Source organism: Palaemon carinicauda, chromosome 40, assembly GCF_036898095.1.
Source record: "Palaemon carinicauda isolate YSFRI2023 chromosome 40, ASM3689809v2, whole genome shotgun sequence".
Lineage (NCBI taxonomy): Eukaryota > Metazoa > Arthropoda > Malacostraca > Decapoda > Palaemonidae > Palaemon > Palaemon carinicauda.
The window spans coordinates 5,002,482-5,024,455 of record NC_090764.1 but is presented as its reverse complement, the minus strand read 5'-3'; the positions used below and the strand labels follow the sequence as shown (position 1 = coordinate 5,024,455).

At 35.4% G+C, this 21,974-nt stretch overlaps 1 long non-coding RNA gene across 2 annotated transcripts; it reads left to right on the top strand.

Moving 5' to 3' along the window:
* Positions 1-10,500: 10,500 nt before the first annotated feature.
* LOC137631954 (uncharacterized) lies at positions 10,501-21,610 on the top strand. 2 transcript variants are annotated; one of them, XR_011041961.1, is made up of 4 exons: positions 10,501-10,717; positions 17,411-17,615; positions 18,340-18,583; positions 21,414-21,610. It is a non-coding gene; the product is annotated as an uncharacterized lncRNA (long non-coding RNA). The 2 variants fall into 2 exon arrangements; XR_011041962.1 differs by lacking the exon at positions 21,414-21,610 and having other exon boundaries at positions 18,340-18,704.
* The last annotated feature ends 364 nt before the right edge of the window (positions 21,611-21,974 follow it).

The window sequence follows — 21,974 nt, the reverse complement described above, 5'->3', positions numbered from 1 at the left end:
CCTCCTACGCCTATTGACGCAAAGGGCCTCGGTAAAATTTATGTCATCATCATCGCCTCTTACGCCTATTGACGCAAAGGGCCTTGGTTAGATTTCGCCATTCGTCTCTAATTTGAGCTTTTAAACCAATACTTCTCCATTAATCATCTACTTCACGCTTCGTAGTCCTGAGCCATGTAGGCCTGGGTCTTCCAACTGTTCTAGTGCCTTGTGGAGTCTAGTTGAAACTTTGTTGAACTAATATCTCTTGGGGAGTGCGAAGAGCATGCCCAAACCATCTCCATCTACCCCTCACCATGATCTCATCCACATATGGCACTCGAGTAATCTATCTTATAGTTTCATTTCTAATCTTGTCGTGCCATTTAACTCCCAATATCCTTTTGAGGGCTTTGTTCTCAAATCTACTAAATTTATATAGTTATATTAAACCCATAATAGAAATTACATATAATTTCTCTTCAGTTTCCTATTTTTCCATGATAATTATCTCATATCTTTTACTAAGTGAAACCCGTGATTAAAATAATATTTTGTTTAATGAAACGTGTATAATTCGCAAAAGAGGTTCTGTTTCTCTCCAGAGCCTCTTATACTTTACACATATGCATCGTTTCTGATTACTAGCTAAGCCACAAACCTAGTTGAAAACATTTACATAGGAAATATTTATTTTAATGTTATTGTTCTTAAGATATTTAATTTTTCCTTGTTTCCTTTCCTCTCTGGGCTATTATCTGTTGGGGCCCCTGGGTTTATAGCATCCCGCTTTTCCAAAGTCCTCAACAGAGAAATTAGCCCATTGAGGAAAGGAAATGAGAAAGGAGATAGAATAGTGTGCCCAAATTTCACTTTGCTGTTATGCATGTTATTGATATTTCCTATAAGACAGGTTGAATCAGATATATATTTGCCTTCAACCTTGGAAAACATTTTAATAACATTACAATTACAAATTTTCTTCCAGCTCAGATGGAATGATATCATTAGGTTTAAAGGTTTAAAGGTCGCTCATGAATGGCAGAGGCAAGGGACAGTAACATTCCCCTATCAAGCAGGACAATGCCCTAGAGACTGACCATATATACATATGATCAGCACCCAAGCCTCCTCTCCACCCAAGCTAGGACCAAGGATAGCCAGGCAGTGGCTGCTGATGACTCAGCAGATAGAGCTATAGGCTCCCCCAAACCCCTCATCGTTAGCTCACAAGGATGGTGAGGATGCAGCGACCAAAGGAACTAACGAGTCTGAACGGGATTCGAACCCCAGTCTGGCAATCACCAGGCAAGGACGCTACCTCCAGGCCACTACAAGTCGAAACATTTTTATTGGAACTTTCCAACACGAAGAGAAGTTTTAATTCCTTTATGAAAAAAAGGGGAATTTTGTTTTTATTAATTGCAATTATTCGTTAATTTGATTGAATAATAAAGGTAGCTCAAAATATTAAGGGCAGGTAGGGTGATGTTATTAAGCTTTAAATTCATAAACAAATTTAGAATACTATATCATCCAACATCGACTTTGATTTTTTTACAAGTGTACGCGACCCGTCAAAAAAGGAAGGCTAGATATTTAGATAGATATACACACACACACACACGTACATGCAACCCCCCCCCCCCCTCCCCCGCCCCCTCTTAGAACTTTTTTTGTGATGAATAATTAGATTAAGCTATAAAAAAATTGTCTTTAAATCTTGATTGAATTGCAAAGTAGATGAAAGCCCTTTCAAGAAATCATTAGTATTGCAAATAGACTCCAGGAAGAACGAATCAAAATCAAGTTCGATGTGATGTTGCAAAATGCAATTTACATATCTTGAAAAGTAATGTTTCGTCTGTCAATTTACCTGCCTGTGTCTGTCTGTCTCTTTGTTACAGACAGACATTCCTTCTGAGACTGTCTGTCATCATTTCCGACTGTTGCATCTTTATCAGGATAAGAATTCTCGCTAGCAAATTATCTGTTGTTAAGATTTTCTCCTGGAAGCAGAAGTTCTTGGTAGCAAATGACCCGTTGTTACAATTTCCTCATGTAAGTAAGAGTTTTTGCTAGCAAATGACCTATTGTTACAATTTTCTCATGAAAGCAGGAGTTCTTGCTAGCAAATTATCTGTTGTAAGGATTTTCTCATGAAAGCAGGATTCTTGCTAGCAAATGACCTGTTGTTACAATTTCCTCATGAAAACAAGAAGCTGTGTTAGCAAATGACCTGTTGTTACAATTTCCTCGTGAAAGCAGGAGCTCCTGCTAGCAAAGGACCTGTTGTTGTGATTTCCTCATGAAACCAGGATTTTTGCTAGCAAATGACCTGTTGTTACGATTCCCTCATGAAACCAGGATTCTTGTTAGCAAATGACCTGTTGTTACGATTACCTAGCAAATGATCAGTTAAGTCCTAAGGTCCCTCGGACCAGGTTACCAGTTAGATTTAGAGGACTCTCTAACCATCCGTTCAGTAGATGTTTCTCAAAGGATTGAAGTGAAAAGTCCTTTGATTAGGTTTCTACTCTCCTTTTGATGAATTAGATACATTCCATGCAGTTGTTGCAATACAACGTAACTTTAGATGAAACATTTTAGATATCATATCACTGACTAGAAATAATACGTTCTAATTTTAACTACGATGGATTCTCTAAGATAAGTCCCACCAATCCACCCCATCCAGTTTGGCTTCAGTGATAATGGTCATTTACAAAAGTGACTCCAAACATCATGAAAACTAGATTGTAAAAGAGAGCTCATATTGTGACTCACTAAGCTACAACACTTGTTGGAGAAGCAGAATGTTTCAAGCCCAAGGGCTCCAACAGGTAAAATAGCCAAATGAGAAAAGTAAATAAGGGAACAGATAGAGTTGTGTGCCTGATTGTACCCTCAAGAAAGAGAACTTTAACCAAGACAGTGGAAGACTATACTGCAGAGGCTATGGCATTACCCAAGACTAGAGAACAATAGTTTGATATTGGATTGTTCTCCTAGAAGAGCTGCTTATCATAGCTAAAGAGTCTCTTGTACCCTTACCGAGAGGAAAGTGGCCACTGAACAAATACAGTGCAGTAGTTAACCCCTTAAAAGAAGAATTGTTTGGTAACCTCAGTGTTGTCAGGTGTATGAGGACAGAGGAGAATACGTAAAGAATATGCCAGACTATTCGGTGTATGTGTAGGCAAAGGGAAAATGAACCGTAACCAGAGGGAAGGATCCAATGTAATACCGTCTGGCCACTCAAAGGACCCAATAACTCTCAAGCGGTAGTATCTCAACGGATGGCTGGTGCCCTGGCCAACCCACTACCAAGTGGAAAGGGTTAGAGAAAAAGAGTGATAGATTTATAAAACTTAAATATAGAAGGAACAGAGCAATCAATGATGAAAGCTGATTACCGTAGATAAAATCTGAGAGTGGGTGTTATAATTTGCCAAATTAAACTGTTCATGTTCTTATTATTTTAATTAAGAAGATAAATTGCTAAAAATTTAGGTTGCTGTGGCCTGATTGGTAACGTCTCTGCCTGGTGTTTGCCAGTCGGTGGTTCGAGTCCCGCTCAGACTCGTTAGTGCCATTAGTGTCTGCAACCTTACCATCCTTGTGAGCTAAGGTTGAGGGGTTTGGGGGAGCCTATAGGTCTATCTGCTGAGTCATCAGCAGCCACTGCCCGGCCCTTCCTGGTCCTAACTTGGGCGGAGAGGAGGCTTGGGCGCTGATCATATGTGATATGGTCAGTCTCTAGGGCATTGTCCTGATTGCTAGGGCAACGTCACTGTTCCTTGCCTGTGCCATTCATGAGCGACCTTTAAACCTTTAAATCGATTATGAAACAAAAAAAAAGGTCGCTCCAAGAACTTCGCTAATGGTATTACGCAACAATTTAATTCATTTGGCAATGCCCATCAAGCGCTTTGGCCTTTAAATCTTCAGTAATTGTTTAAAGGTTTCCAAATTGGGCCCAAGAAAGTGGGCGTAATTGGTCAATTCTCTCTCTCTCTCTCTCTCTCTCTCTCTCTCTCTCTCTCTCTCTCTCTCTCTCTCTCTCTCAGAAGTTATTAAGTAACAATAAATATCTGAAATTATTTTTTATATTTTACAGTTTATTTGGATTATATATATGTATGTATATATATATATATATATATATATATATATATATATATATATATATATATATATATATATACTACAGAATTAAGATTTCTCTCTCTCTCTCTCTCTCTCTCTCTCTCTCTCTCTCTCTCTCTCTCTCTCTCTCTCTCTCTCTCTCTCTCTGGAAGTTAGAGATGAAACATTTTTTCTTGAATAATGTTTTTCTTATGTAAGAAAATTTAAAGTCTTTGCAAGATGAATTACAATTAACTTAACTCATTTAGCGTAATTTCGAACTATAATTATCTTTCATCACCCTACCTGACGTTAATTCATTATTCAGTTTGTCGAATACATAATAGCTCTTGCATATATCTTTAGGCTTGTTTCACAGTTAAGAATTATTTTATTCTTTTTACTAGAAGGCTTAAGCAAACACCTCTAAATGATTACTGTATTTTTAAAGCAAACACTCACATAGGCTATATTAAGCACCTACTGTTAATAATGGTCTTTTTTTTTTTTTCTTAGATAACTAATTTCTGTGTTTAACATTTTAAGTTTGAATTGAAGTCTTTTGACATTGGCTTTTTTTTTTTTTTTTTTTTTGTAGTGGCTAGCTATTCTTTTGCCAACTTCTTTAAATTGTTACCGTAATAACCGTTGAGTAACTTTACTTTCCTAGTTAATCCATATTGAATTCTGAATCATATCTTTTTATGGTAATAATATTATTTAGTTCAATTAAAACTGAAAGATAAATAGCACTGAAGAGGCAAAAAAATGCGTTTCTAATTCCCAAATAATCTTGATATTGATGGTGGTTATTGATAGTGGTTAAGAGAGAGAGAGAGAGAGAGAGAGAGAGAGAGAGAGAGAGAGAGAGAGAGAGAGAGAGAGAGAGAGAGAGAGAGATGCCTCTCACGTTTGGTATGTTGACTTTCATTACAGCTTAGTATGTGCTACAGGTTATTGCTTTCAACGGTGTGAACTATCTTAGTTGCAAAGTGAACGATAATATTTGGCAATATTCATAGTTCCAGAGGCAATTTGTCATATTTATATTACAAGAATTTATTTGAAATCAGAAAAAAAAATAAGATGACTATTAATTTCCAAATGCAATGCTCATTTCTGAAAGCATGATACGCAACTTTAGCTAATTTTTCATAATTAGAAATATTTTCCATTTCACTAATGGAGAAGGACACTCCAAAATCAAACCATTGTTCTCTACTCTTGGGTCGTGCCATATCCTCTGTACCATGGTCTTCCACTGTCTTAGGTTAGAGTTCTTTTGCTTGAGGGTACACTCGAGCACACTATTCTATCTTATTTTTCTTCTGCTTGTTTTGTTAAAGTTTTGATAGTTTATATAGGAGATATTTATTTTAATGTTGCTATTCTTCTTAAAATATTCTATTTTCCTGTTTTCCTTTCCTCACTGGGCTATTTTCCCTGTAGGAGCCTCTGGGCTTATAGCATCCTGCTTTTCCAACTAGGGTTGTAGCTTAGCTAATAATAATAATAATAATAATAATAATAATAATAATAATAATAATAATAATAATACAGCGAGTACTAATTCAGGTAATAATGCTGTTTTTGCTTCTGCTACTATTGCTGCTACTTAAAAATTTCCAGCATTATTACTAGTATTAGTAGTGGACACGCAGACGCTATTATAAGTAGTACATAATAAAAATGGCTCATTTTACAAAAAAAAAAAAATCACTGGTAAAAATTATTGGTGAGATTTGCACACGTGCAATCTACCGTTAGGGAAATTTAATATTATTATCATTATCAATTGCTAAACTACAACCCTAATTGGATAAGCAGGAAGCCATAAGCCCAGGGGCCCCAACATGGAAAATAGCCCATTGAGGAAATGAAAGGAAAGATAAAATATTTTAAGAAGAATAACATTAAAATAAATATTTCATATATAAACTGTTGTTAAAATATCTTTTCAACAGACAATAATGAGTTTCTGTTCAGTTATTAATTAGTTCTCGAGTCTTTTTATATTCTCAAATGCTCGTTCATATTAACGATTGCAGCTCTACTAGGAGAAGGACACTCCAAAATCAAACCGTTGTTCTCTAGTCTTGGGTAGTGCCATAACCTCTATACCATGATCTTCCGTCTTGGGTTAGAGTTTTCTTGCTTAAGTGTACATTCGGGCACACTATTCTATCTAATTTCTCTTATTATTCTTTTGTTAAAGTTTTTCTAGTTTATATAGGAGATATTTAATTTAATGTTATTATTTTTAAAATATTTTATTTTTCCTTGTTTCCTTTCCTCTCTGGGCTATTTTCCCTGTTGGGTCCCCTGGGCTTATAGCATCCTGCTTTTCCAATTAGGGTTGTAGCTTAGCATGTAGTAATAATAATAATAATAATAATAATAATAATAATAATAATAATAATAATAATAATAATACAACTCTATTAATAATCTTAATTGAATCGTCTAACCATTTGTATATATATATATTTATCCTGTTATCTCTCAATTCGAGGGAGATCTTTACAAAATACCCCACAGAGGTTTAAAACAAAAATAAGGTTATAATTTGCTTTACTGTTTTTAAAGTATTTTATTTTGTTCATTATTTTTCATATCGTTTATTTATTTCCTTATTTACTTTCCTCACTGGGGTATTTTTCCCTGTTGGAGCCCTTGGGTTTTTAGCATCTTGCTTTTCCAGCTAGGGTTGTAGCTTGGCTAGTAATAATAATAATAATAATAATAGTAATAATAATAATAATAATAATAATAATAATAATAATAATAATAATAATAATAATAATAATAATAATCAGAACTTTACTTTAGGTGGAACAATTTAGAAGGAAGTTGCTGCTTTGAGGAGTGAAATTGCAAGGGAATCAATTGAAAGCCCCGTTTTATGGAAATAAAAACATGTTTCCTTATCAAAATATAGAACGAAATTATATAGAAAGTAAATTACATGAATGAAACTCCCATTGTTGTTCAAGTTAGGTTTAGTTATATTGAATGAATTACATTTTGAAGACTAGTTGTAATATAATACGTTTTTTTTATATCAAATTACAAATGCTTGACCAGAGAGAGAGAGAGAGAGAGAGAGAGAGAGAGAGAGAGAGAGAGAGAGAGAGAGAGAGAGAGAGGAATTCCTCAACAATCTGAGCTGTTGACTTTTTTTGCAGGTTAGTGTATGCTACCTGTGAATGATAGCGTACAGCAATATCCATAATTCAAGAGTTATTTTTATATGTTGTCCAGAAGGTTTCACGTAAATTATACAATATTTATCGAACTTGAACTCAATGTTGTCATAAATGTTGTAAGCGTTTTTCAAAGATTTCGTTATTACGACTTTTACTCTAGTTAGTATTTTTCTATTGTCACTACTACCACTACTCTACTATTAATATGCATCTATCTATTTATCTATATGTATACACATACACACGCACACACACTTAGACACACACACTATATATATATATATATATATATATATATATATATATGTATATATATATATATATATATATATATATATATATATATATACATATATATATATATATATATATATATATATATGTATGTATATATATATATATATATATATATATATATACATATATATGTATATATATATATACATACATTAAAATACACAATTTTCCGTGTATTTATGATAAATAAAATAACCCACAATGTATTAAAAATGAAATTGATTTAGCTTTCGAAGGGACCATCTCCCTTCCTCTTCAGAATACAAAAAGATGGTAATTTCGAAAGCTAAATAAATTTCATTTTTAATACATTGTGGGTTATTTTATATATATATATATATATATATATATATATATATATATATATATATATATATATATAATTTCAAATTTATATTTTGTGTATTGAGCAGATATTTCAGAGAGTTAATCATGATTAAGCATACTTACTGTTTGAATACGCATGGGTGAACTTTGACATTAACATATTCAGATTTCCCTGTTTTTTTCAGGTGTTCTATATATTAATCAGGCCCTATTGGGGAAGATTAGTGTAGTTACAAACTTCCTTGAAAAACATAAGCAAAGAAACCTCAAGTTTTATCTATGAGAGCCGAATATTTTCGTTAAAATTTTTATAATCTAATTAACTGATCTTGTATGATCGTATGTTTTTTCTAACAGCGATGGAGTTAGAAAAAAACTAGAAACTAACATACGTTTGGAAATGTTAAAATAACCTTTACTTCGTAGAAGGGCAATTGCATTCGTGTATCTTGTGCGGTCCACTGTAGGCCCCAATAAGTTTCGTTTCATCTTCCTTCGACCATTGCTTTATATCAGATCTTTCCTCACTTCACACTGCCTTTCCCTCACCTTGCTGTCCAACCTCTTTAACTGTTAACTGCATGATTTTCCCCAGTTGCTCAGTGGAGCTAAATGGCTTCACAGTCTTCAGTACCGGATATATTGTCCAAAGCTTTTGGGTTCAATTCAGCCACTAAACTTAATTTACTCTAGTTTCCCATTGCAAAGTGATAACGTTTTCTTTTAATGTCATTTGAAGAAAACGGACTCTTATAAAAATGGATAACTTCAAATAATATGAGTGTGTTTTCGTCTCTCTCTCTCTCTCTCTCTCTCTCTCTCTCTCTCTCTCTCTCTCTCTCTCTCTCTCTCTCTCTCTCCCGATTACAGAGCTCCAAGAATTTTGTAATCTTTTTAGTGTTTGTCATGCGATCTGTAAACCTTTTAGAATAATTTAGGTCTATCGTGGTTTTAGTAACACTAGTCTTGCTGCTTTTACTATTTTTACTACTTTACCATTACCACGGTTTTCCTATTACTACTATGCCAGCACCTTTTGTTTGTATGCATGTATGGAGAGTATGTATGTATATATGTATGAAGTAGGCCATTCCATTCTTTAAGATACAAATATTCACTCACCAGACATGAATATTAAAAACTTTTTTAAGAGTAAAAAGTATTATGAAGCCAATAAGATAAATATCCACTGCAAGTTTCATCGCCTGAAATCACATCATCGTTCCAACCATTGTCACCATTTTATTTTCAATAATGAATACAAGTACTATCTATTTTCTTTTCTCAGAGAATCCCTTTATTTGTCAGCTAGTTGCAAATCGTCTTTCCCCTTCTATATTAGGAACAGTAATAGTGATTGCTGAAATTCTGAACTATAATTTTGTCGGGAGTATTCCCAGGATACCTAAAGGGTAATAATTTATTTTCGTATGAGTAGTCTTGTTTAATATCATATTAAACGTAGGTAACTTAGTAAGTAATCATGTTGATGGTGTATTAAGCCTTTGTGATATGAATGAAATGGAATTAACTTTTCTAGTTTTGAAATATAATGTATCAAATTAAATAGCTTCGATAAAGGATTTGTAATCACTAATAAAACTGAATAGAGGAAAGGGTACCGAGGGATCGTAGTTGGTAAATTAGGCTAGTTTAAGAAATATTGAGCTCTTTGACCTACAGTAGACTAGCAACGGCTAATGATGGTGTTGTTATATATATATATATATATATATATATATATATATATATATATATATATATATATATATATATATATATATATATATATATATATATATATATATATATATATATGTGTGTGTGTGTGTATGTATGTACTTTTTATCCTAAATACGAACCCTATTCTTGTATAAAATCATTTGTTTTTCTCTGAAAAGCATAATCTTGCCGTACTTCAATTCACGTTGTCTATCATATCAGCATCAGGTTCATTTTCTTTGAATACATTTCTTGGTAGACTTATGTAAATTAAGAGATCGGCTAGTCTGTTAATTCTCCATCTAAAACTTACAGGAAAACACCCCAATGACTCTGTAAACTACATACATAGGATACATAAATAAGGATTTTATAAAATATTCTCCAAAATAGTTAGAAAATTCAGTAAATATCACAATACTATCTCATACGTCCGTTATTATGACTTGTTATGAAGACTATTGTATAGTTTCAGTAATCAATCACTTTTCGACTTATTCTCTATCCTAAATATTTTGCTCTATAAGTTCATCTAGCTTAGTGCTATACCAAAAAAAATTAATCTATTCTTAGTTTTTTTAAACTATAAATTGTAGATTAAATAGATATTATATTAGCAATTGTTTGAATAGACTGGATTTTCTGATAAGTATTCAGGCCTTCTAAATCAATTTCTAATCTGTAATTCTAAGGTAAATCTATTTAGTCCAAACAGATAAACAAAGATGGCGCCACTTTTGTTCCAATGACACTATACGTGGTGCAACTCTACTGTTTTGACGTCCTTGCCTGAAATTATAAATAGCACCCTTTTTAGAACATGGGCCAGTGAAAGTGTCAAGGTTTTGAGTGTTTGAGAAAACGTGCAGGTGGAAATAATATACTTCTGTAAAGAGTAGTTTTACATATGACAAGAGGAATTTGAATTGCTTATAAAAAACGTGGCCAGTGAACCATAGGCCTATTTACAGATGTTATAAGATGTGAAAACTGGCACAAAGTTATCCATATAAGACTTGAAATGGGAGTGTTGTGTGAAGTCCTGCATTTTTTAATGAGTAAGTATACCAGTATTTTAGTGTCGTTCAACGTGGTTTCAAGCAGAGAAAAGTAGCTACGTTAGTTCCCCAAATCTGGAAGTGTTTATTACAGTATATAATGGGCTCGACGAATAGGCCTACCCCTATATGGCCAATGGTATTATTGTGAATTAACCGGTAAACCATATCTCTGAATGCTCTACTGGTTCGTTTAGTGGCCATAAGGAAATTAAGTTTGTGATTTCGTTAATGCATTAGGAAATATGTGTTTTTCTCAATGCATTGAAGTTTGTGATTTCCTCAATGAGTTAGGAAGTTTGTGATTTCCTCAGCGAGTTAGGAAGTTTATTTTCTCTGCGAGTTTGTAGCTATGTGAGTTAGGACCTTTGTGGTGAGGTTTTTCAAAGAGTTAGGACATTTTTTAATTTTTCGGCAAGTTAGCTTGTCATTTTCACAGTGAGCTGGGAGCTTTGCGAGTTGAGAGCTTTGTGAGTTTTTCAATGAGTTGAGAGCTTTGTGAGTTTTTCAATGAGTTGAGAGCTTTGTGAGTTTTTCAATGAGTTGGGAGCTTTGTGAGTTTTTCAATGAGTTGGGAGCTTTGTGAGTTTTTCAATGAGTTGGGAGCTTTGTGAGTTTTTCAATGAGTTGGGAGCTTTGTGAGTTTTTCAATGAGTTGGGAGCTTTGTGAGTTTTTCAATGAGTTGGGAGCTTTGTGAGTTTTTCAATGAGTTGGGAGCTTTGTGAGTTTTTCAATGAGTTGGGAGCTTTGTGAGTTTTTCAATGAGTTGGGAGCTTTGTGAGTTTTTCAATGAGTTGGGAGCTTTGTGAGTTTTTCAATGAGTTGGGAGCTTTGTGAGTTTTTCAATGAGTTGGGAGCTTTGTGAGTTTTTCAATGAGTTGGGAGCTTTGTGAGTTTTTCAATGAGTTGGGAGCTTTGTGAGTTTTTCAATGAGTTGGGAGCTTTGTGAGTTTTTTTCAATGAGGTGGGAGCTTTGTGAGTTTTTTTCAATGAGGTGGGAGCTTTGTGAGTTTTTTTCAATGAGGTGGGAGCTTTGTGAGTTTTTTTTTTCAATGAGGTGGGAGCTTTGTGAGTTTTTTTCAATGAGGTGGGAGCTTTGTGAGTTTTTTTTTTCAATGAGGTGGGAGCTTTGTGAGTTTTTTTTTCAATGAGGTGGGAGCTTTGTGAGTTTTTTTTTCAATGAGGTGGGAGCTTTGTGAGTTTTTTTTTCAATGAGGTGGGAGCTTTGTGAGTTTTTTTTTCAATGAGGTGGGAGCTTTGTGAGTTTTTTTTTCAATGAGGTGGGAGCTTTGTGAGTTTTTTTTTCAATGAGGTGGGAGCTTTGTGAGTTTTTTTTTCAATGAGGTGGGAGCTTTGTGAGTTTTTTTTTCAATGAGGTGGGAGCTTTGTGAGTTTTTTTTTCAATGAGGTGGGAGCTTTGTGAGTTTTTTTTTCAATGAGGTGGGAGCTTTGTGAGTTTTTTTTTCAATGAGGTGGGAGCTTTGTGAGTTTTTTTTTCAATGAGGTGGGAGCTTTGTGAGTTTTTTTTTCAATGAGGTGGGAGCTTTGTGAGTTTTTTTTTCAATGAGGTGGGAGCTTTGTGAGTTTTTTTTTCAATGAGGTGGGAGCTTTGTGAGTTTTTTTTTCAATGAGGTGGGAGCTTTGTGAGTTTTTTTTTCAATGAGGTGGGAGCTTTGTGAGTTTTTTTTTCAATGAGGTGGGAGCTTTGTGAGTTTTTTTTTCAATGAGGTGGGAGCTTTGTGAGTTTTTTTTTCAATGAGGTGGGAGCTTTGTGAGTTTTTTTTTCAATGAGGTGGGAGCTTTGTGAGTTTTTTTTTCAATGAGGTGGGAGCTTTGTGAGTTTTTTTTTCAATGAGGTGGGAGCTTTGTGAGTTTTTTTTTCAATGAGGTGGGAGCTTTGTGAGTTTTTTTTTCAATGAGGTGGGAGCTTTGTGAGTTTTTTTTTCAATGAGGTGGGAGCTTTGTGAGTTTTTTTTTTCAATGAGGTGGGAGCTTTGTGAGTTTTTTTTTCAATGAGGTGGGAGCTTTGTGAGTTTTTTTTCAATGAGGTGGGAGCTTTGTGAGTTTTTTTTCAATGAGGTGGGAGCTTTGTGAGTTTTTTTTTTCAATGAGGTGGGACCTTTGTGAGTTTTTTTTTTCAATGAGGTGGGACCTTTGTGAGTTTTTTTTTTCAATGAGGTGGGACCTTTGTGAGTGTTTTTTTTTCAATGAGGTGGGACCTTTGTGAGTTTTTTTTTTTCAATGAGGTGGGACCTTTGTGAGTTTTTTTTTTCAATGAGTTGGGACCTTTGTGAGTGTTTTTTTTTTCAATGAGGTGGGACCTTTGTGAGTGTTTTTTTTTTCAATGAGTTGGGACCTTTGTGAGTTTTTTTTTTCAATGAGTTGGGACCTTTGTGAGTGTTTTTTTTTTCAATGAGTTGGGACCTTTGTGAGTGTTTTTTTTTTCAATGAGTTGGGACCTTTGTGAGTGGTTTTTTTTCAATGAGTTGGGACCTTTGTGAGTGTTTTTTTTTTCAATGAGTTGGGACCTTTGTGAGTGTTTTTTTCAATGAGTTGGGACCTTTGTGAGTTTTTTTCAATGAGTTGGGACCTTTGTGAGTGTTTTTTTCAATGAGTTGGGACCTTTGTGGGTGTTTTTTCAATGAGTTGGGACCTTTGTGGGTGTTTTTTCAATGAGTTGGGACCTTTGTGAGTGTTTTTCAATGAGTTGGGACCTTTGTGAGTGTTTTTCAATGGAGTTGGGACCTTTGTGAGTTTTTTCAATGGAGTTGGGACCTTTGTGAGTTTTTTCAATGGAGTTGGGACCTCTGTGAGTTTTTTCAATGGAGTTGGGACCTCTGTGAGTTTTTTCAATGGAGTTGGGACCTCTGTGAGTTTTTTCAATGGAGTTGGGACCTCTGTGAGTTTTTTTCAATGGAGTTGGGACCTTTGTGAGTTTCTCGGCGAGTTAGCTTTGTGAGTTCCACAGTGAGCTGGGACCTTTGTGAGTTCCACAGTGAGCTGGGACCTTTGTGAGTTTCAGAGTGAGCTGGGACCTTTGTGAGTTTCAGAGTGAGCTGGGACCTTTGTGAGTTTCAGAGTGAGCTGGGACCTTTGTGAGTTTCAGAGTGAGCTGGGACCTTTGTGAGTTTCAGAGTGAGCTGGGACCTTTGTGAGTTTCAGAGTGAGCTGGGACCTTTGTGAGTTTCAGAGTGAGCTGGGACCTTTGTGAGTTTCAGAGTGAGCTGGGACCTTTGTGAGTTTCAGAGTGAGCTGGGACCTTTGTGAGTTTCAGAGTGAGCTGGGACCTTTGTGAGTTTCAGAGTGAGCTGGGACCTTTGTGAGTTTCAGAGTGAGCTGGGACCTTTGTGAGTTTCAGAGTGAGCTGGGACCTTTGTGAGTTTCAGAGTGAGCTGGGACCTTTGTGAGTTTCAGAGTGAGCTGGGACCTTTGTGAGTTTCAGAGTGAGCTGGGGCCTTTGTGAGTTTCAGAGTGAGCTGGGGCCTTTGTGAGTTTCAGAGTGAGCTGGGGCCTTTGTGAGTTTCAGAGTGAGCTGGGGCCTTTGTGAGTTTCAGAGTGAGCTGGGGCCTTTGTGAGTTTGACAGTGAGCTGGGGCCTTTGTGAGTTTGACAGTGAGCTGGGGCCTTTGTGAGTTTGACAGTGAGCTGGGGCCTTTGTGAGTTTGACAGTGAGCTGGGGCCTTTGTGAGTTTCACAGTGAGCTGGGGCCTTTGTGAGTTTTTAATGAGTTGGGACCTTCAAAATTTTAGGTGTGATTCTCGACAGTAAATTTACTTTTGAGAAACATATAAGGTCTGTGTCTTCTTCAATTTCACAAAAAAATAGGCTTATTGAGAAAGTCTTTCAAGATTTTCGGTGATCAATCTATTCTGAAGAAGTGTTTTAATTCTTTCATTCTACCTTGTTTTGAGTATTGTTCTCCTGTCTGGTCTTCAGCTGCTGATTCTCATCTTAATTTGTTGGACAAAAACTTACGGTCTATTAAATTTCTTATTCCTGATCTAGATATTAATCTCTGGCACCGTCTTTCTATTAGTTCATTATGCATGTTGCATAAGATTTTTCACAACTCTGACCATCCTTTACATTCATCTCTCCCTGGACAATTCCATCCTGTTCGTATTACTAGGCAAGCAGTTAATTCTAATAGCCAGGCCTTCTCCATCACGAGGCTCAATACTACGCAGTACTCTAGAAGTTTTATTCCAGCTGTGACCAAGTTGTGGAATGATCTTCCTAATCGGGTGGTTGAATCAGTAGAACTTCAAAAGTTCAAAGTTGGAGCAAATGCTTTTTTGTTGACCAGGCGGACATAGTCTTTTTATAGTTTATTTATGACATATTTGTTTTTGATGTTATTGATAGTTTATTATATGACATGTCTGTTTTGACGTTGTTTCTTATTTTAGAATGATTGATTGTTAATTTGTTCTCTTCATTTATTTATTTCTTGCTTTTCCAACTGGGGTTGTAGCTTGGATAGTAATAATAATAATAATAATAATTTGTGAGTTTCTCGGTGAGTTAGCTATGTGAGTTTCACATTGAGCTTGGGACCTTTGCGAGTTTTTCAATGAGTTAGGATCCTTGTGAGTTTTTCGGTGAGATGGGAACTTTGGGTTTTTTCGGTGAGATGGGAGCTTTGGGTTTTTTCGGTGAGTTGGGAGCTTTGAGTTTTTCCATGAGTTAGCTTTGCGAGTTTCTCGATGAGCTGGTAACTTTGCGAGTTCCTCGAACTGGGACCTCATGGTGTGAAAACTCCAGAAATGAGTGATTTTTAGCAATAATGGTCAGAAATGCTTAATAAACACACGCTAACCAGTTGGAAAAGGTATGGTTCGTGAAAGTAGCTTGAAATTATAATATTTCCTATAATTCTCATCGTCCCTCAAATTGTTTTTACTCCACCTTGGCTCCCTTTAGCCCCCTAGTAAATATTATCTCTACTCCGCTTTACTTACATTTACTTATAGGGGTTCATTTCTCGCCCTCCATCAGGCACTAAGTCTGTTCAGGCGGGCCTTGGTGTGTGCAAAATAATTGCTTTCCAGTTAATATTTTGCTCTGTTTTTTCAGTTATTCGCTAGCATTTGTATTCAGGCTTAATAGTTTTAAGATCACTATTATAACACTTTCCAAAGAGATAAGTCTTCAGGTTTTTCTTGAAAGCTGCCACATTTTTGCTATTCTTGACATAAAGTGGAAGGTCGTTGAAGTGTCTTGGTGCAGCATAACAAAACGTTCTTCCTCCTATTGAATGATAAACTGGTAAGCTGTACATTGATGTCCTGTTGATGCTGTCCAAGTGAGGGGACATTAAAGAATCTTAATTGCCTATAATTTATACCCTGTCCCTCAAATGGTGTCTACTCCACCATGACTCGGTAAACTCGCATATCTCACTACTGTTCTGGAAGTTGGAATGTGGATGAGGTGGGCATGCCAATCATGTGGGTCATTATTTCAGGGGTATTTTTTACTTCCACATGAGCAACAAAGTTGCTCACATGTGTTTTTAAATAATGGTATAGATGAAAATACATTAAATTTTGAAATAGGTTTATTTCCGGTGTAAGGTTTCTTGTGACGGTAGTCATGTTTTGAACTGAAGCAGCTGGGGAGAAAAATTGGCTCTTGTCAAACAATATCCGGGATGTAATGCATAATTATTTGTAAGATTTTAATTGGTTCGAAAATCCAGCTGATGATTACTTACAAAAAAAAAAAATCAAGCTGTCACAAATGAAGGCAAAGAGTGTATGCGCTGTAACCCTCTATTACATTCGAAAGTAAAAACTGAACTTAGAAGTTGAAATTTTCACATTTTAGTCAATGAATTAAATAGCTTCTATAAAAGATTTAATCACTAATAAAACTGAATAGAGGGAAGCATGCCGAGGAAATCGTAGCTGATACATAGTGCTAGTTAAAGAAATAATGAGCCATTTCACATAAGCCCTAATTAGTTTAGAGAAATTCCAAAATACCCAACACTTGTCAATTTCCTATAGCGAATTAAAGATTCGCTAGAAATTGAAAGTATCATGCATGAAACCAATCACCATGCTCTGAAATTAGTTATATACAGCCTGCAAATTGAACAAAATATACTTTTGTAGTCTGCATTTCAATTAAATTTTGTATACCTGGTCGTTTTTATACAATTTGTGTATATTTAAATCTACAAAGTTTCTTATATTTTGGGTGGTTTTGAGGGCCATTTAGGTTTTCTTCGAATGGATGAGTGGCTTACTTGATCTATCTAGTAACTATAGCATTGCTTAGCTATTGGGCAATTGATTACTTATATCGCATATTTAACTAGCTGCAATGTTTTTACTTTGATGGCTGATTTTCCGGTCCCATACAGCAGGGGAACCCCACTCTCTACAGGATCTCCACTGTCGTTTTACCTTTTTCGTTCAGAGTATTTAACGTTTCATATCGCGTATTGTTCATTTCTGTTAAATCGTCACTGTCAAAGGACTCGTGAAATAAGAAAGTCTTCAGTTTCCTCTTGTTTTTTGGGGTAAATCGATTTTTGGTAAAGAATTTAGGCAACTGACTTTTATAAACAGTTGATGATTATCGAAATTTTAGCTACCTGTGACTGGTACATGTTCTGGAGAGGGTAGGAATATTTCAATGATAGTAATTGCACGGTAATCCTAATTTTTTTTCATTCTTTTACAGATTTTTCTGGTTTTGAGCTATATTCCACATATGGGAATGGATGTTGCTTCATATTATACAATACATATCATCCTTCGGACTAGTCACAAGGTTAATTTGATGCCATTAATCTGAAGCCGCCAGGATACACAAGTTTTGATGCCACCTGATTATTTTGGAAATTGGACAAATTATACACTAGAAAACAATTGTTTCTGATAAAAAGGTAAATATCGTAATCCGTGAATACGGGTTTAGTTACATTTTCTTTTGATATAATTTGCAAATAATGAATTGTCGTCACTTTGGATACTGAGATAAAATGGTAATAAATGCCTTTTCAAAATTTAATTAGCTAAGGTAGTTCTTATGTATTTTGAGTCAACCAAGAAACATATAACTGTTAAACACGTTTAATTGGTTTGACAAATGCTTTGCTTGACTTTTGGTTAGATAGTATTATGAAACTATCAGAATGTGGAACTGTAAGCTCGAGGTATTGAATCTAAAGCCCTCTCCAAACGATCGAGCATGCCCGACGGGCAAACAGTGATACCAGGCCACAATAGGTAGTGAAAATAAGGGTTGATGACGTCAGAAACTGGAAAAATAAAGGGAGGGATCTGGCACCACTGTATGATGCCAGATCCCTGTCTGGTTTTCCCGCTTCTGACGTCATTACCCCTCATTCTTACTAACTATTGTGGTCTGGTATCACTGTTTGCCCTTCAGGCATGCTCGATCGTGTGGATAGGGCTTAAGGGATGACATAAAGTAAGCTGGTATGCATTTGATGGCAAATATTCGTTTAAAGTAAATTTCAGCAAAGATAACCTAGTAACCAAGTTAAGAGAAGTTAAGTTTTAATAAATTATTTTAATTGAACAACTGTGCATCATATAGTTGATTTCAGGTAATTTTTGTTGTTTAAGCAATGTTTTTATTTCCAGCATAAGTAAAAGCAAAATGTGTGGCAGACAAGTGTCAGGAAAATTTTGGAGCATACAGAAAAAGATTGCAGAAGCGCAAGATTTGGTGAAACGCAAGATTAGAGGACTTAATGTCTTTGATCAAAATGGATTTGATCTTGACAAGATTTCTGGAATATACATATGTAGTAACTTCAATTTGAAATGAGTTTACCCAGGTGGGAGACATCTGTAGGGATTGCATAATTTCTGCCCTGTAAGAAAGGTAAGTAATGAAAATCTTGCAATTGAAAATTCCCATTTGACTTTTTGATATAATTCTTCTAGAGGTTCAAATTATTAGCCCTTGCCTTGCAACAACCTTGATAAAAGGATGACTATACAGCCTGGTTGATATTTTAAGTCCTTGTCCATCATGAAAGCTTTGTCAATCATGAAAGCCTTTACAAACACACCTGCCTTGACAATCATCTAAGCCTTGTCATCTCTGAATCTTGGCAATCAAGAAAGCCTTGTCTATTGTGCAAGTATTGTCAAGTGTGGAAGTCTTGTCAATTTTCTTGCCATTTGTATACACTGTCAACTACATAAGCCTTGTTCATATATGCCTTGCCAATCATTTATGTCTTGCCAGTCATATAAGCTTTGCCTTGTCCAGTTAGTAGTGTGAAACCCTTGAACAGTTGCTCACATAAAAAATTTTGTCCGGTTAATTGCATAGAAGCCTTGTTCAGTCCTATCCCATAAAAGCCGTATTCAGTCCTATCGCATGAAAGCCTTGTTCAGCCAGATAGCATAAAAGCCTTGTTCAGTCCTATCGCCTTACAGGCTTGTTCAGTCCTATCGCCTTACAGGCTTGTTCAGTCCTATCGCCTTACAGGCTTGTCCAGCCTATTGCGTTACAGCCTTGTCCAGTCTATTACATTACAGCTTTGTCCAGTCTATTGGATATCTTTGAACAGTATTGCATTATAGCATTGTCCATTCTATTGCATTACAGGCTTGTCCAGTCTATTGCATTACAGCTTTGTCCAGTCTATTGTATGATATCTTTGAACAGTATTGCATTATAGCTTTGTCCAGGCTATTGCATTACAGGCTTGTCCAGTCTATTGCATTACAGCTTTGTCCAGTCTATATTGTTGATATCTTTGAACAGTATTGCATTATAGCATTGTCCATTCTATTGCATTACAGGCTTGTCCAGTCTATTGCATTACAGCTTTGTCCAGTCTATTTTATGATATCTTTGAACAGTATTGCATTATAGCATTGTCCATTCTATTGCATTACAGGCTTGTCCAGTCTATTGCATTACAGCTTTGTCCAGTCTATTGTATGATATCTTTGAACAGTATTGCATTATAGCTTTGTCCAGGCTATTGCATTACAGGCTTGTCCAGTCTATTGCATTACAGCTTTGTCCAGTCTATATTGTTGATATCTTTGAACAGTATTGCATTATAGCATTGTCCATTCTATTGCATTACAGGCTTGTCCAGTCTATTACATTACAGCTTTGTCCAGTCTATATTGTACGATATCTTTGAACAGTATTGCATTATAGCATTGTCCATTCTATTGCATTACAGGCTTGTCCAGTCTATTGCATTACAGCTTTGTCCAGTCTATATTGTTGATATCTTTGAACAGTATTGCATTATAGCATTGTCCATTCTATTGCATTACAGGCTTGTCCAGTCTATTGCATTACAGGCTTGTCCAGTCTATTGCATTACAGCTTTGTCCAGTCTATATTGTACGATATCTTTGAACAGTATTGCATTATAGCATTGTCCAGTCTATTGCATTACAGGCTTGTCCAGTCTATTGCATTACAGGCTTGTCCAGTCTATTGCATTACAGGCTTGTCCAGTCTATTGCATTACAGGCTTGTCCAGTCTATTGCATTACAGGCTTGTCCAGTCTATTGCATTACAGGCTTGTCCAGTCTATTGCATTACAGGCTTGTCCAGTCTATTGCATTACAGGCTTGTCCAGTCTATTGCATTACAGGCTTGTCCAGTCTATTGCATTACAGGCTTATTGTATTACAGGCTTGTCCAGTCTATTGCATTACAGGCTTGTCCAGTCTATTGCATTACAGCTTTGCCCAGTCTATATTGTACGATATCTTTGAACAGTATTGCATTATAGCATTGTCCATTCTATTGCATTACAGGCTTGTCCAGTCTATTGCATTACAACTTTGTCCAGTCTATTGCATTACAGCTTTGTCCAGTCTATTGCAATACAGCTTTGTCCAGTCTATATTGTACGATATCTTTGAACAGTATTGCATTATAGCATTGTCCATTCTATTGCATTACAGGCTTGTCCAGTCTATTGCATTACAGCTTTGCCCAGTCTATATTGTACGATATCTTTGAACAGTATTGCATTATAGCATTGTCCATTCTATTGCATTACAGGCTTGTCCAGTCTATTGCATTACAACTTTGTCCAGTCTATTGCATTACAGCTTTGTCCAGTCTATTGCATTACAGCTTTGTCCAGTCTATTGCATTACAGCTTTGTCCAGTCTATATTGTATATCTTTGAACAGTATTGCATTATAGCATTGTCCAGTCTATATTGTATGATATCTTTGAACAGTATTGCATTATAGCATTGTCCAGGCTATTGCATTACAGGCTTGTCCAGTCGATTGCGATAAATTCTCGTCCAGTCTATCGCGTTAGCGATAAATTTTCGTCCAGTCTATCGCGTTAAAGCTTCATGCAGTCTATCGAGTAAAAGACTCGTTCAAATGGAAAGATGAACAAGGTTATATTGAAAACTTCGGATTTTTTTATACCTTTTTTTTTTATGTACCAGTTTCTTTTTATATATACCAGTTTCCAGTTTCTTTTTATATATACCAGTTTCCAGTTTCTTTTTATATATACCAGTTTCCAGTTTCTTTTTATATATGCCTGTTTTTATATATACGCCTGTTGTTTTTATATATATATACACCTGTTTTTTTACCAGTTTTTTTAAACCTGTTTTTGTTTAATACCACTTTCCTTAATGTCTATTGTTCATTTTTGTTTGAAGTTTTGGTTTCTTTGCTAAGTCTTATTATTTTTCAGACGTGAACGTTATGTGGCTGGAGTTTAAGACTGGGCTGTTCTTTTGCAATTGGAGTTAAAGAATAAGCTGGCACTTTAATGAAGACGGTCCTGCCGAATAACCTGCATGGAATCTTCCTATTAGGTTATCTAACTGTGGATTATGCTCAAGTTTGAATACATCTTATGAAGATGTTGCATCAACAAGACATTTTGGATTATAGGTTTGTAAAAAATACATTGTATTCATTAATCATAAAGTTTTGTCAGTGCTGGATTTTGGAATACAACAATTGATAAATTCTATCGCCAGACGTTTGTTTAAAAAATTAGCATTTTCTAACTATGGAGAATAGTTTGTAGAATACTGCCTGCCACAATTAAGTCAATTCACATCCTGTCAAGTTAATTTAAAGCAAGTCAGTATACTGTTTTACTAAACTATGACGTTAAGTTAATTTAAAGCAAGTCAGTATACTGTTTTACTAAACTATATAGTTAGTGATTCTGCAAACGATATAAAAGTAATGAATACATCTTCTAATAGTAATGAATCGAATCTATCTTCCAATTTTAGGATGC